Source organism: Nuphar pumila, chromosome 5 (assembly GCF_984573655.1).
Source record: "Nuphar pumila chromosome 5, dmNupPumi1.hap1.1, whole genome shotgun sequence".
NCBI classification, from domain to species: domain Eukaryota; kingdom Viridiplantae; phylum Streptophyta; class Magnoliopsida; order Nymphaeales; family Nymphaeaceae; genus Nuphar; species Nuphar pumila.
Genome location: NC_143253.1, coordinates 16,449,920 through 16,465,337, shown reverse-complemented (window position 1 = coordinate 16,465,337; position 15,418 = coordinate 16,449,920).

Here is a 15,418-nt window from a genome sequence, read left to right as displayed (position 1 = left end):
TCGCTTTCCTGGAAGCACATTTCAAAAGCAATAAGCTTTTTATTCCTTTGTTGGACATTTTGGATCGGTCCAACCTTAAGCGACCCCGTTTGACACAAGGGACACTTAATGGTATATATAAGTGGAGAGGGGGTTAAGTTCAATAAGAGTACGTGAAGGGTTAAACACCCCCCCCCCCCACCCACCCACCCACCCACCCCACCAACTCTCTTACTTCTATATAAAGAGAGGCATGATTACTTGATGACGGTAATCAAGAGAGTTCTGCTCACCTTTAGAAGGCTTGAGCTCATCGTGGGCATCAAGCACCCACATCTACGCAAGCTTTGACCAGATCGATTATGGGGGGCTTTTAGTATGTTCTCATTCTCTATGTTGTTGTCGCCAGCAATGGGTTATGGGCCCACCTTCTTGCAGTCGCTGCACGTATTTAGTGTGTCGGTGCACTGACGTTCATGCGGCGCTCGCTGAAATTCGTATCAATGAACTTCTCCCTCGCCTGACTCCCTTTCAGTTTTGTAAAGTTGGATGGTGATGAGGGAGGAGTTGATCGAACGCACCACCGCCTGCAGGTGGGCAACTATTGTCGCCTCCCGTGGAAGCGATAGTGGTCATCGTGATGCCAAAATCTCGATTTCCATCCCTTTTTTTTAGCTCCCCACATGGGTTTCCCTGCAGTGTAGCCTCCCCTTAGCTCAGGCTACAACCAGCTTCCAGCTGGCTATTTTTTGTCACTGGCGACGGCCAACGTCAACGACGACTAGCTGCCGGAGGCCATCGTCGTTGATGGCAATAAGGTCGGCTGTTGCAAGGGGTATAGCATGAGCGAGGGGGGGGAACTCTTTTTTTTACAGCCTCCACCACAGCAACCGCCGGCAGTCGACCCAAGGTGCTCACGGTTGGCCACCAGTGGCGGTGGCAGCTACGCAAGAGGGATAGAAGGGGCGGAGAGGGGCGAAGCCCCATCCGTTACAACCCTCCACCGCCGCAACCGACGGTTGGTCATCGCCGACGTCATCCGAGACCGACCAATGGAGGCAGTCGCTGGCGGTGGTGGGTGTAACCAGTGGGTGCAACCAGTGGGTGCAGGGAATCGAGCCCTGTTCCTGCACAACAGCCCTTCATCGTTGAAGTTGTCGGTGGATTGCGATGACGGTTTATCATCATCGTCGTTGACTGCAATAGCTGGCCGCTGGTGGTGATAGTTGCCGGTAGAGATCGCCTACAATAAAAAAAAAACATTGTTGGGGGTAGATGTCAGTAGCAACTACAGTGGATCCCGATCAGGTCAGGGACCTGATCCAGACCTGGATCCATGGTTTCGGGTGGATCGGGTCTGCATCCATCCTGGGGCGGGTCCGTTGAGGACTGGGTGGATCGAATCTGAGCCTGATCCTGGGGACCCAATTCGAACCTAGACCCACAAGGGGTTCTCAGCCTGGGTCTAAACTGATTCGATGTGATCCATAATTCGGATCTGACCCGATATCTGGTTTAAACTAGGTATGGATCTAGACTGGGTCCAATACTCGGATCTGACCTGAAATCTAGTTTGGATCGGATCTAGATCAAATCTAGATTGTGCGATCCAACCTGATATCCATGTTTTGACTTGATCTGGATCTGAACCGGGTCAGATCAGGTCTGAAATAGTGTCCACATACTATTTACCCCTTTTTTAAAAGTTGAACCGGTTATTTGACCATACGGGAAGTTTGAAGACAGGTTTGTACCTCTTTTTGGCCGGTTCCTATCAGTTTTTTACTGATTCATGCATGTAGAGACCTTAATTTCATTCATTAGTAAAGGAACAAGGGTTTTCTCATTTGCTTATAGAGGTTATAGGCTTTAATACATGTTTTGAACCGGTTCAGCTATTTTGTGATTGGTTTCGAGCCTTGGTTGACCAGCTTTTTTATGGTTTCAACATGAGGACCACGGGTATTACCTAAAAAAGCATATTTTTATCATTTTTTCATGCTTTATGTGTATTTATTATCATGGATGTATGACTTTTTTATGACTCATGCATGCATTTTATGTTATTTTAAGTTATTTGTGATATTTATGCATGAATTGTGACTAAATTCTTGATATATGTAATGTGTTTCATCAAAATTTTATTTATGCATATGAAACGAAGCATGAATTTGTATTTTTTATTATAGTTTGTTATGACTATACATGCATTATTATGTGTGCATGGTCATATTATACAATACAAATATATTTGCGGTAAAATATCTTGATTAACTGACTCATGCAATCACCAAAGTGATATAAGTTGTGTTAATTGAGGATTCTTTCGACCATGTTAAGATTTGTTATTATGGTTGTGTATGATTTTATGAAACAATGATTCAACCCAAGAGTGAGTCATTATATTCCAAATTTACACGAAGTATAATAGTAGGTGTGTATATCAACTCATTAAGTATGTTCGTATACAAAGGTATAACGTTGAATTGACACTGGCTACATGATCTACTAGTTTCATCAATTAAAGTTAATTCCTTGATAATTGCTAACATGAAATAACTTTGAGTATTGTCATTTCCACCAAAGTGGAACAATAATAATCCTATTATGCTTGTCTCAAAAATGGTAAATAATGAATGGTCTCAATTTTACCTTTTCAACATGAGTCTTATTTGAGCATTTATAAAGTCTTTTCCTTTTGTTTTTGTAATACCAGATTATTTGATCATTGATGGTTCTATTTATATCTCCATCTTAGATAGACCCAATTTTTTGGATTGGAAAGAAATAGTGTTATTCGTTATAAGTTACATTGATCTAGATTTGGCTATTAGAATTGACGAACCTCTTACTCGTATAAAGCAGAGTACAGTCAAACAAAATGATACCTCTAAGAAGTAGGAGCATTCGAATAGACTTAGCTTGTTGTTTTTACAATTAAAAGTGGCTAAGAACATTCGAAGCGTCATCCCTCATTGTAGAGCAGTGAAAATTTTTCTTAGAGTTATTGAGGCTCAGTTCGTCAATTTTCATAAGGCTAAGAACAATACTCTGATGTCCAAGTTGGTGTCTATAAATTATTCTGGTAATAGTCATATCCGACAACACATCTTGAAAATAAGAAACAATGCATTTCAGTTGAATGAGATGAAGTTCTTCATTTTATACTCTTTTCTAGTCCATTTGATTTTGACCTGAATGCCTATTGAATACGAACCCTTCAAAATCTCTTACAATACACATAATGATGAAAAATACTTTAATAACCTCTTGACCAAGTATGTTGAAGAGAAAAAAAGACTGAAGTGTGAGAGGGTAGCGAGCACATATATAACTTCTCATTAGGAAAAATATAGGTCAAGAGTAAAAAATGGTTCATTTAAGAAGAAGAACAAGAAAAAAAAATCTCTGAAGAGAGTTTCAACTCTTAGGCAAAAGTCAAACCCCAAGCATGATGTTCTTTTATAAAGTATTTAGCAAAAAGAAGGGACATAAGAAGGTGGGCTGGCTAAAGCATAAGAAATGACTTGAGAATAAAGATAATATGTCATTTGTTTATCGTCAGTGCTAAGTTATGTTTCATTGTGTAGTAGGTGGGTTGATTCTGGTGCCACGGTGCACATTGCCAACACTTTGCATATATTTTTAATTAAAAGATAACCAACAGATCATGAAAGAAATATCTTATCAAGAAACAACATCGGTCACATGTCAAGAGCTTGGGACTTGCAGAGTTGTGTTGGAGTCTAGATTTATTTTGGATTTGGTTGATACTTTTTATATTTCATCCTATAGTTAAAACCTCATTTTCATTTGAAAACTTGATAAGTTTGGGTTTGCTTTTAAGTTTGAAAATTATAAGCTTATTATTGTTAAAAACTTTATTTCTATAAGTTCTGCATATGTGTTTGATGATTTATATCATTTGGAAACCAAATTTCAAATATGAGAATCACACTCCATTGAAAATACACTGATTGGTAATAAACATGGTCTAAAAAATGATAAATCTTATTTGCTTTGACATCAAAGATTATAACACATTTTAAAAGTGAGACTTCAAAGACTTGTGAAATAAGGGATTCTTGGATCGCTTAATTTTACATATACACACACCATGTGTTGACTGCATAAAGGTTAAGCAGTCCTAAGAAAAATGTCAAATACAACATTAATAAATTAGAGATTGTGCATACAAATGTTTGTGAGTCTTTTTTCCTGTATTAGATTGGTGAAAAATATTATCACATTTATAGACGATTACTCACGGTATATATATAACTTTACTTATTATTTGAAAAATCTGAAGTCTTAACGGTTTTCAAAAACTTCAAGAAAGAAATAGATAAATAGACCGATTAAGTTATTAAAGTAGTTAAGTCTGATAGAGGTGACAAATATTATAGTCATTTCACTGAGATATGACAAAATGAAGTGTCATTAACACGATTTCTAAAAGAGAAAGTTGTTGTACCTCAATACACCATTCTTAATAGTGCTTATCAGAATGATGTAACTAAAAGAAGAATTGCATACTTAAGAAAATAGTTTGAACAATATTGAATCATTCAAACATTCTTTGACCTTGTGGACCCTTAAGCCATGTAGGGCTTTACAAAAGGTAAGTACATGACTAAAGAAAATAAAAGACCTAACTACGGTTGTGTCAGACATGTGCCACGATTGAGCACCTTGTGTGCAACACTTTGCAATTTTTTTTTATTGAAAATTTTTCTTATTTCCATACGTGGTCTTAAGGCCTTGGGCCAAAATGAAGATCCAAAACTATCAGCAGAGATAAAGGGAAGGACAGACATGCCATAAGCAAAAAAACAATAAGATAACTTGTAGAATCATAAAAAATGATAAGGCTTTAGATCGTTCGGAAGACCACCTTCTATGATTTTACGTTATTCTAACGATGGCTGCCCTTGAGCCTTGCAGTTGGAGAGAGAGAGAGAGAGAGAGAGAGAGAGAGAGAGAGAGAGAGAGAGAGAGAGAGAGAGAGAGATTTATTATTTGGTAATATGCATGAAACTGCTCCGAAAAAGAGATCAAAAATTTAGCTAACGAGCGATTTTTTTTTCAGATTTATTAACATTTTTAACTATTTGAATTTAAGGAAAAATATTGTGCATTTTTTTCTCACTTCCAAAGTTAAAGTTTGTTGCAATCACAACAAAACATTGTTGTGATTTACATGTTTTCAATGGGAACCGACTTTTGAACAATCAAATCCGACATGTATAGGTCTTTAAGCCATTGCAAAAATAGATGATTGTGATTCAAGAAAACATGTTTTTTATAGGGAAAACCATGATCCAAGGGTTGGTTCCCAGTAAATCAACCATAATGAACAACATATCTATAAGGTTAGATTGAATCAACATAACTTGAATCTAAGATTCCAACTAGATTGTACCTATAATTGATTGTTCTATCATATTCTTCACCAGCATCAGCTTTAAGCACGGTTCAACATGGAGGGTCCATTATATTCAATCCCCATTGCACATCTCACTCGATGAAGACTTACATATCCCCAATCTCACAGTCCCCAAGTAAGAAGCATGGCTCCCAATTGAGATGGGCGGTCAGGATTGAATATAATCTTCCTTCAAAGGCCTGGTGCATGCCTTCGAACTCTGGGGGTAATTATTTTTCAGTGTTTTAAATGTTTTTTTAAAGTCCTTTATGGTAGGGCTGGTAAATGAGCTAAATAAACTGAATAAAAAGTGTTCAAACTTGGCTCGTTCTTGGGATCACTACAAGAAAATTGTCAATTAGCGACGGATATTGGCGACGGATTTTTCCCGTCGCAACATTGCGGCGAATTAGCGAGAGAAACTAATTCGTCACTAAGTCACAACACACACGACGGTTAGCGACGGATTTACCGACGGAAGTTTTTTGTCGCTACGTAGCGACGACGTTAGCGACTAAAATCTTTTATCGCTAACTGTCATGTAAATTTACGATGGTGTTGCGATGAAATTAGGTTGTCGCTAATTTTCTCGTAAATCCTTAATCAGAGCCATTTTTTCTCTTTTCTGTTTCGTCTCTCCCGCTGGCTCGACGCACTCCCCGACCCGTCGCTCCCTGGTCCATCGCCCCCCGGTCCGTCGCCCCCTGGTCCATCGCCCCCCTCCCGCCGCCCGACGTCTCCCAGGTAAATCCCTCTTTTTTTTTGCTTCGGCAGGGGAGGCGCCTGTCTCTTTTATTTTTTCTAGCAGAGGGTCGCCCCTCTGCCTCATTTGTTTTTTCTGGCAGGGGGGGTGACCCCTGTCGCATTTTGTTTGTTCCGGCAGAGGGGCGACCCCCTGTCTCATTGTTTTATTCGGGCAGGGGGTCGCCCCCCTGCTTTTTCGGCAAGGGGTCTTCCCCCTGCCACTTTTTTTTTAGGCAGGGGGAGGCGACCCACCTGCCTCGTTGTTTTATTTTGGCAAGGGGTTGCCTCTCTGCCTCGTTTGTTTTTTCCAGCAAGGCGGGCGACCCTCTGCCGCGTTTTGTTTGTTCCAGTAGGGGGGTGACCCCCTGTCTCATTGTTTTATTCGGGCAGGGGGTCGCCCCCCTACAACTTTTTTTTTCAGCAGGGGGGGGGGGCGACCACTTTGCCTCATTGTTTTATTGGAGCAGAGGGTCACCCCCATGATTTTTCTGCAGGGGGCGACCCCCCTACCTCGTTGTTTTATTTTCAGCGGTTTGATGCTTAGTATTTGTTCTCTTTCTTTTTTTTATTACAATTTTGTATGCTTCTCTGCAATGGTAAGCCAAATGTAGCATCTCATTTAGCACTCTTCTTTCTTATTTTTTGAGTTCTCGTTTGTTGTTGTATGATGTTCACTTCAATCACCTCATTCTGCTCATTTCCATTTTGTTGGCATTAGTATCACCAACCATGTTATTTTCATTTGGATATCTTCAGCCATGATCGCACAATTATATGATTTAGCCTTTTGCATCTAGATATTGCATCGTATTCCTATGCCTATTCATTTTCATTTTCTGTTAGTATTGTCTCTGCATTACATTTTGCCCCTTTATTTATTCTTTTAGTCACGTCCATGTTTCTGTGTACTGACTGTTATGGTTCATATACCTGCATTTTCATTCAGATTTGTACTTTGTATCATCATTCCCTCTCTCTCATCTGCATCTTTCATTTTTATTACATACGCATTGCATCACTGCATCCAGTGTTCTGATTTTTAGGTAAGCCCATTAATTTTCTATGCTCATGTTTCATTACATTCTCTGTATGCAATGTATAATGTTTAGTTTAACAATACCTGTATAATATTTTACTTTCTAGCAGTAGTTTCATTTCAACATCTTGGATGCGATAGAGCCATGTGGCTGATTTGACGTCATTCACCTATTTATCTGTGGATATTAACATATGAAGGCTACTGTCTTATTAATCAAACGCCTTCATCATTATAAGTTTTAGCCAAAATGCCTCATGTATTGGTCGGGTAATGGATCTATACCCTTTTAGATTCCCTTCCCCACACTAAACTGATTCTGGTGTTAACCAGAGTAAAGAAAGCCGACATCATATTGCCTTTTCTGGTGTCCCACTTGCTACCTCAACAGACTAGAAAAGTAGGTGCCATGAGAATTGAATGCCTTGTTCAGGTTTCTAATTTGCGGTAAAATTAGGATTTGTTGAGCTAAGATTGGATGTCTTGGCTATAGTTTCTGATTTATGTTGATTGGTTGAGCATCACTTTTGCTAATCTTTGGCACTAATAGGCTACCTATAGTCATCTATTCATAGTGATATCTTGTCACCACCATTCGCTTGCATTCTTGCATACAACATTAGTGTGTTATTAGCTATTACATTTAGGCTTCACCTTCCCTGCACGGCATAGTTTCACAATAATGATGCATCTGCATAGCCACTGTAGTGCTCCCCCATTTCGCATTTTGCATAGCATCTTATTCGACATTTTACCTCATATCATTGGATCCCCTGCATATTACATTATATTTACGTTTCCATGAGCACATATAACAAACATTCTAGTTCCAAAATAGTCCATTAGCTTTCCTTTTTCATATTCTCTGCATTGCCTTATGCTAACCTTGTTTTACAGGAAAGATATATTGTATCAAGTTTTCTTTCTAGATTAGGATTCTGTCATTTTAAATCTAAAATTTCAATAATGTAATAGTTAGATCTAATGAGAATTCTTTACATTTCAGTCCTAGAATAGAATGTATGAGCATGTATATTTTTTTAGAAATGCTTGTTTCATATCATCTTTCTTCTTTATTCAAAAAATTTCAAGAATGGAAACACGAATGACACATGCACCATTCTAATAAAAGGTGATTAAATCCTAAGTTGACGATTTGCATCAATGGCCATAGTCAAGGTGTGAACAAAACTTAGGATTTTCATCTTTTATGGAATAACACTGGATCCATACTGAATCTCCTTTAAAAAATCATCATATTTTCTAAATATTTTCTCCCTTTATCAGAGTTTAACTTAAAATTAACTCAGAACATATATCAATGGCCATAGTCAGGATATATTGAGAGTTAATTTCATTTTAAACCCTATAAAGACACCAAAATATGTTTTATTCTTCACTTGAATTTAAATACGATTATTATATAATACATCTTATGACCATAGTCAGAAATGTATTATAGCTTCAATCCTATTTTAATTCATTTAAAGAATAAAATACTTTTTTCAAAATCCAATTTTAATTTTTTTTAATCCATTCATCATCTAGAATAGAATTACATCAAATTTTCAAAATTCTTTTTCAAAATCCAAGTTATTTTTTAGAATATTTTCAAATATCTTCTTCATTTCTCAAATCAATCTTCAATTTATATTTCAATTCATCTTTCTATCTCATTTCAAAATTCAAAATTCAATTTCAGGGTCCCATTTGACTTTAAAAATTCAAATTCACTCCTATATTCCAAATTCAATACAAACCCAACTTCAAAGTTCAATTTAACTTTAAAAAAATTCAAATTCATTTTCATTTCCAATTTCAAATTCAATTTAGCATTTTAGATCAAGTTTCAAAGTTCAATTTAACTTTGAAATTCCTGATTCATCTTCTGATTTCAAAACTCAAGCTTCAAATCAAGTTTATCCTTTATTTTTCAAAATCTTCAAAGTTCTATCTAAAGATTGAGTCTTGATTCTCAATTCAAAATCAAGGTTTTAAGATTGATTCTAAATGTATTATAATACTTGATTTGAATTATTTGAATGCATTGAAATGTATTGCATTGATGTGAATGATTTGAAACAACTTGATTGTATTACATGACATTTTTTATTTGTTAGAATATGGTTCATGGAACTTACAATGGTCGTTCATCCAGTAATAGTCAAGCTCAACCTTCATCTTCACGGGCTCCTTTGATAGGTATATCATTTAACTAATTGGATGCTTGATTAGTTGAAATGCGCATTCTGAGAATTTCTAACGTATTTTTTACAGATGATGTTTCGCCTGTACATGACCCACCTACACCAGTTGATCATACAAGTCAGAAGCCAACACAGGATGCAGAGTCTTCTTAGTGTGGCACAAGAAGACTCATTCGAATAGTGTATATCGATAATTGACTGTAAGTATTTCGTTTTCACTTATTGCATATCTTATAAATATTGTATATTGATATTTATTGTGTACCAATTCATGTGCAGCATGAGGTTTGAGTCACAAGAAGTAGTACACGATATTAGAAATTCACTACTTCAACATCTACCAAGACCGGTCACTCAATGGAAAGATTATCCAAAAGAGGCGATAGACAGATTATGGTCCTCATTCACGGTATATAGTTGTTTGTCATAGTTAATGTGTTTTATATTTAATTTTTTGTTATAGTCATGTCTACTAACTTTCTGAAAATATATATAGGCTTTAAATCGCTTCACGATTACGATGGAGGAAAATAATGCAAGGAAGGTATGGCAGAAGGTGGCTGTCAATCGATTTGCAGACATGCTGCACAATAAGAATACTGTAGCGAAAAAAACATCTGACAGAATAGATGATCCACTACAGTAGAAGGGTCATGACCATATTACTGTTAGAAGAGATATTGGGAAGGAATGTGCGACAAGTGGGCGGGGGATGCATTTCAAAATCGCTCAGCGAAGACTGCATAAAATCGATCGAAAATTCCCGAAGCCCATCTACACACAGGTGGATCTAGGATTTTTGGGAGCCATCTAAAGAAAATGGTAACTCATCAATATATATTGTCAATTTTATAAGTATTGTTGCAAACCTGTTAACTAAATCTTTTATCATTTCACTTCGCAGGAAACAGAAAAAGGAGGCATTGTGCCATACAAAGATGTGTTTGTTAAAACACATAAACGTAAGACTACGGGAGAGTTCGTATCAGAGAAAGCGAGAATGTCAACGATATGCATTTATTGTATTAATAATCATTGTAATATACAAGTTATCATAAACATTGTAATTCTTAATTATTAATGCATACTGTAAACATTATTTTGTAGGAGGCATATGAGCAACAGATGGTAGAGCGATATGACGATGACTCTACTCAGCATCCATCATTTGATCCTGCAGCATGGGTGACTGCAGCAGGTGAACCAAAAAAGGGTCATGTGTTCGGATTTGAGAGTAATATGAACACCTCACCAGTCGTTGCTTCCTGCAGTCACGACTCACAGACTTCTCCCGTCGACATCAGCTCCAAACATCCTATTTTTTCTGATGATGATGTACGCCAGATCGTTAAAGACACAATGCGTGACTACTTCCATGAAACAATTGTTGACGTTCTCCGAGATGAGTTCGACCGTTTTTTTGCAGAATAAGAAAACTTTGATTGCAGGTGCCTCTTAGGTATGAAAGTTTCATATGATATATTGCATGTCGTTAGATTTCATATAACTTTGATTGCCTTAACTTAGGTGCATTAGATATAATTTATTTTAGTATATTTTGTTTATCAATACTGACCTTTTATATAATATTTCAATATAATATTTTGACTGCCTTTAAACACATATGAGCATGATAGAATCACATATACAATTTTTTTACAGCCTTAGAACACATAAGAGCATAATAGAATCACATATACAATTTTTTTACTGCCTTTTAACACATATGAGCATGATAGAATCACAAAAACAATTTTTTTACTGCCTTTAGAATACATGAGTATGATTGAATCACATATAAAGTTTTTTAACTACCTTAAAATACATATGAGCATGGTAGAATCACATATACATGTTTTTGCTTGCCTTAGAACACATATGAGCATGATAGAATCACATATACATTTTTTTGACTGCCTTAGAGCATATATGAGCATGATAAAATCACATATACAGTTTTTTGACTGCCTTATAACACATATGAGCATGATAGAATCACATATACAGTTTTTTTGACTACCTTAGAGCACATATCAGCATGATATAATCACATATATAGGTTTTTGCCTGCCTTAGAACACATATAAGCATGATAGAATCACATATACAATTTTTTGACTGCCTTAGAGCACATATGAGCATGATAGAATCACATATACAGTTTTTTTACTGCCTTTGAACACATATGAGCATGATAGAATCACAAAAACAATTTTTTGCCTGCCTTAGAACACATATGATCATGATAGAATCACATATATAGTTTTTTTACTGTCTTAGAGCACATATGAGCATGATAGAATTACATATAAAGTTTTTTTGACTGCTTTAGAACACATATGAGCATGATATAATCACATATTCAGTGTTTTGCCTGCCTTAAAACACATATGAGCATGATAGAATCACATATAAAGTTTTTTAACTGCCTTAGAGCACATATGAGCATGGTAGAATCACATATAGAGTTTTTTTGACTGTCTTAGAACACATATGAGCATGATAGAATCACATATATAGTTTTTTGACTGCCTTAGAGCACATATAAGCATCATAGAATCACATAGAGAGTTTTTTTGACTGCCTTAGAACACATATGAGCATGATAGAATCACATATATAGTTTTTTGTCTGCCTTAGAACACATATGAGCATTATAAAATCACATATAAAGTTTTTTGACTGCCTTAGAGCACATATGAGCATGATAGAATCACATATACAGTTTTTTTGACTGCCTTACAACACATATGAGCATGATATAATCACATATACAATTTTTTGCCTGCCTTAGAGCACATATGAGCATGATAGAATCATAAAAACAATTTTTTGCTTGCCTTAGAGCACATATGAGCATGATAGAATCACATATACAGTTTTTTTACTGTCTTTGAACACATATGAGTATGAAAGAATCACAAAAATAGTTTTTTGCCTGCGTTAGAATACATATGATCATGATAGAATCACATATATAGTTTTTTTACTGTCTTAGAGCACATATGAGCATGATAGAATCACATATAAAGTTTTTTTGTCTGCCTTAGAACACATATGAGCATGATATAATCAAATATTAGTTTTTTTCCTGCCTTAGAACACATATGAGCATGATAGAATCACATATACAGTTTTTTGACTGCCTTAGAGCACATATGAGCATTGTAGAATCACAAAAACAATTTTTTGACTGCCTTAGAACACATATGAGCATGATAGAATCACATTTAAAGTTTTTTGACTGCCGTAGAGCACATATGAGTATAATAGAATCACATATAAAGTTTTTTTGACTGCCTTATAACACATATGAGCATGATATAATCACATATTCAGTTTTTTGCCTGCCTTAGAACACATATGAGCATGATAAAATCACATATACAGTTTTTTGACTGCCTTAGAGCACATATGAGCATGATAGAATCACAAAAATAGTTTTTTGCCTGCCTTAGAATACATATGAGCATGATATAATCACATATGTAGTTTTTTGTCTGCCTTAGAACACATATGAGCATGATAGAATCACATATAAAGTTTTTTGACTGCCTTATAACATATATGAGCATGATATAATCACATATACAGTTTTTTTCTGCCTTACAACACATATGAGCATGATATAATCACATATACATTTTTTTGCCTGCCTTAGAACACATATGAGCATGATAGAATCACAAAAACAGTTTTTTGACTACCTTAGAACACATATGAGCATGATAGAATCACATATAAAGTTTTTTTACTGCCTTAGAATACATATGAGCATGATAGAATCACATATACAGTTTTTTTGACTGCCTTACAACACATATGAGCATGATAGAATCACATATACAACTTTTTTGACTACCTTAGAGCACATATGAGCATGATATAATCACATATATAATTTTTTTGCCTGCCTTAGAACATATATGATCATGATAGAATCACATATACAGTTTTTTTGACTGCCTTAGAGCACATATGAGCATGATTGAATCACATATAAGTTTTTTTTATTACCTTAAGAACACATATGAGCATGATAGAATCACATATACAAATTTTTTACTGCCTTAGAACACATATGAGCATGATTGAATCACATATAAGTTTTTTTTACTACCTTAAGAACACATATGAGCATGATAGAATCACATATATAATTTTTTATGGTCTTAGAACACATATAAGCATGATAGAATCACATATACAATTTTTTTACTGCCTTAGAACACATATGAGGATGATAAAATCACATATAGAGTATAATTTATTTTAATATATTTTGTTTATCAATACTGACCTTTCTTTTCTTGTGTAGGTTGCTGGCGATAATGAATGTAGTGGAGCTGAAAGGACAGATCAAGACAATGAACAAGAGGACGTACAAAATCTTGGCGATGATTAGATTCATGTGCTAAATTTGTTCTACTTTTTTTTGTTTCAAAAATGTAAATGTTGAATTGTAAATAATTAGAACTTGCGAATTTTAAAGTGGACTGATTAATTGTTTTAGTTTCCTTTTGTATGTATTTTGATGTATACTTTGTTTTTTATTCACAGAAAATATAAATTGTATCACTAGAAATTTTTTCTCGATATTTAATTTTAATTTTTTTTTTTACTTTTTTTCTTTGTTTGCGACGGATATATCTGTCGCTAATTAATACTAGCGTTGAATGTAGCGACGGATTAGCGACGACTATAAATTCGTCGCCAAACCGAAGTCGTCGTATAGTAACGACGACCTTGCAACAGATGTTGGCATTCGTTATTCCGTCGTAACTTAGCGATGAAACTGGCGACAGATACAGTCTGTCTCTACTTAGCTACGGAATGGGTGACAAATATATTCCGTCGTGAGTTAGCATCAAAAAATTCGCGATGGATGATATCTGTCGCTAAGCTGTTTAGCGACGGACTAGCGGCGGATTTAGGTCGTCGCTAATCCACAGGTTTCTTATAGTGGATGAGCCGAACCGAGCTGGAGCTCATGGCAAGTCTAAGTCAAATGAGCTAAGTTTGGACTGAGTCATTTACAAAAAAGAACACCTTCAAAGTCAAAATTAATACAATTTAAACTCCACCTACTAACTCAATCCCAAACAGGCTGATCACATATTAAGCACTTTGTTCTGAAGCTGTAAGTAACAAGATTTGAACTCTACACTTACTGCAAGTCAAATACTTCAAGGATTTACACTTTATTATATGTAAATTGTTATGCAACGCGGTTTTCATAGTTTTTTTTTTCTAAAATTTCACTATACGGATGCGATCTAGATGCTTTTTTTTTTATAGAAATAGATTCTTCGATCATCTGATTATGATGTATTAGAAGGATCTTTTAAGGCATGAAAATCAATGGCTCAAAATTTTAATAAATATTCAAGCATAAAAAAACACATTTCTTAATCAGATTACAATGATTCAATAATACATTCCATGCAAATAGACCACGCCGAATGCATCTGCAAGGTTAGATTTGCAAAAAAACATATAAAAATCTCAGTTCATACCAGTTTACCTATTTTGCTGGTTTACATATTCTAATTTCTCCCTCTCTCTCTCTCTCTCTATATATATATATATATATATATATATATATATATATATATATATATATATATATATATATATATATAGAGAGAGAGAGAGAGAGAGAGAGAGAGAGAGAGAGAGAGCTAATGAGCTTATACGTGCTGAGCTAAGCCAAACACTCGTTGTTCGTGTTAGGCTTGGCAAGCTTATTTCATGAGTTCAAATGAGTTCTTTATAAGCCAAACACAAGTCATGAGCAGCTAGTCTGGTTCTTCAGCTCTACTTTGTGGTCAATACTTTACATTAAAGCTTCATCTTCGCTCCCCATATCGTTTCTCTATCAAATCATTTCTGCATGCATGTGTGTGCACGTGTATGAGTGTGCGTGATCACTTATTTGGCTGGTTAACAATTTTAAGATATCACAAATTTGCACACACACAAGCCACACAAGCAGCTTGATGACGATCATGACCACACCAAAGTAAA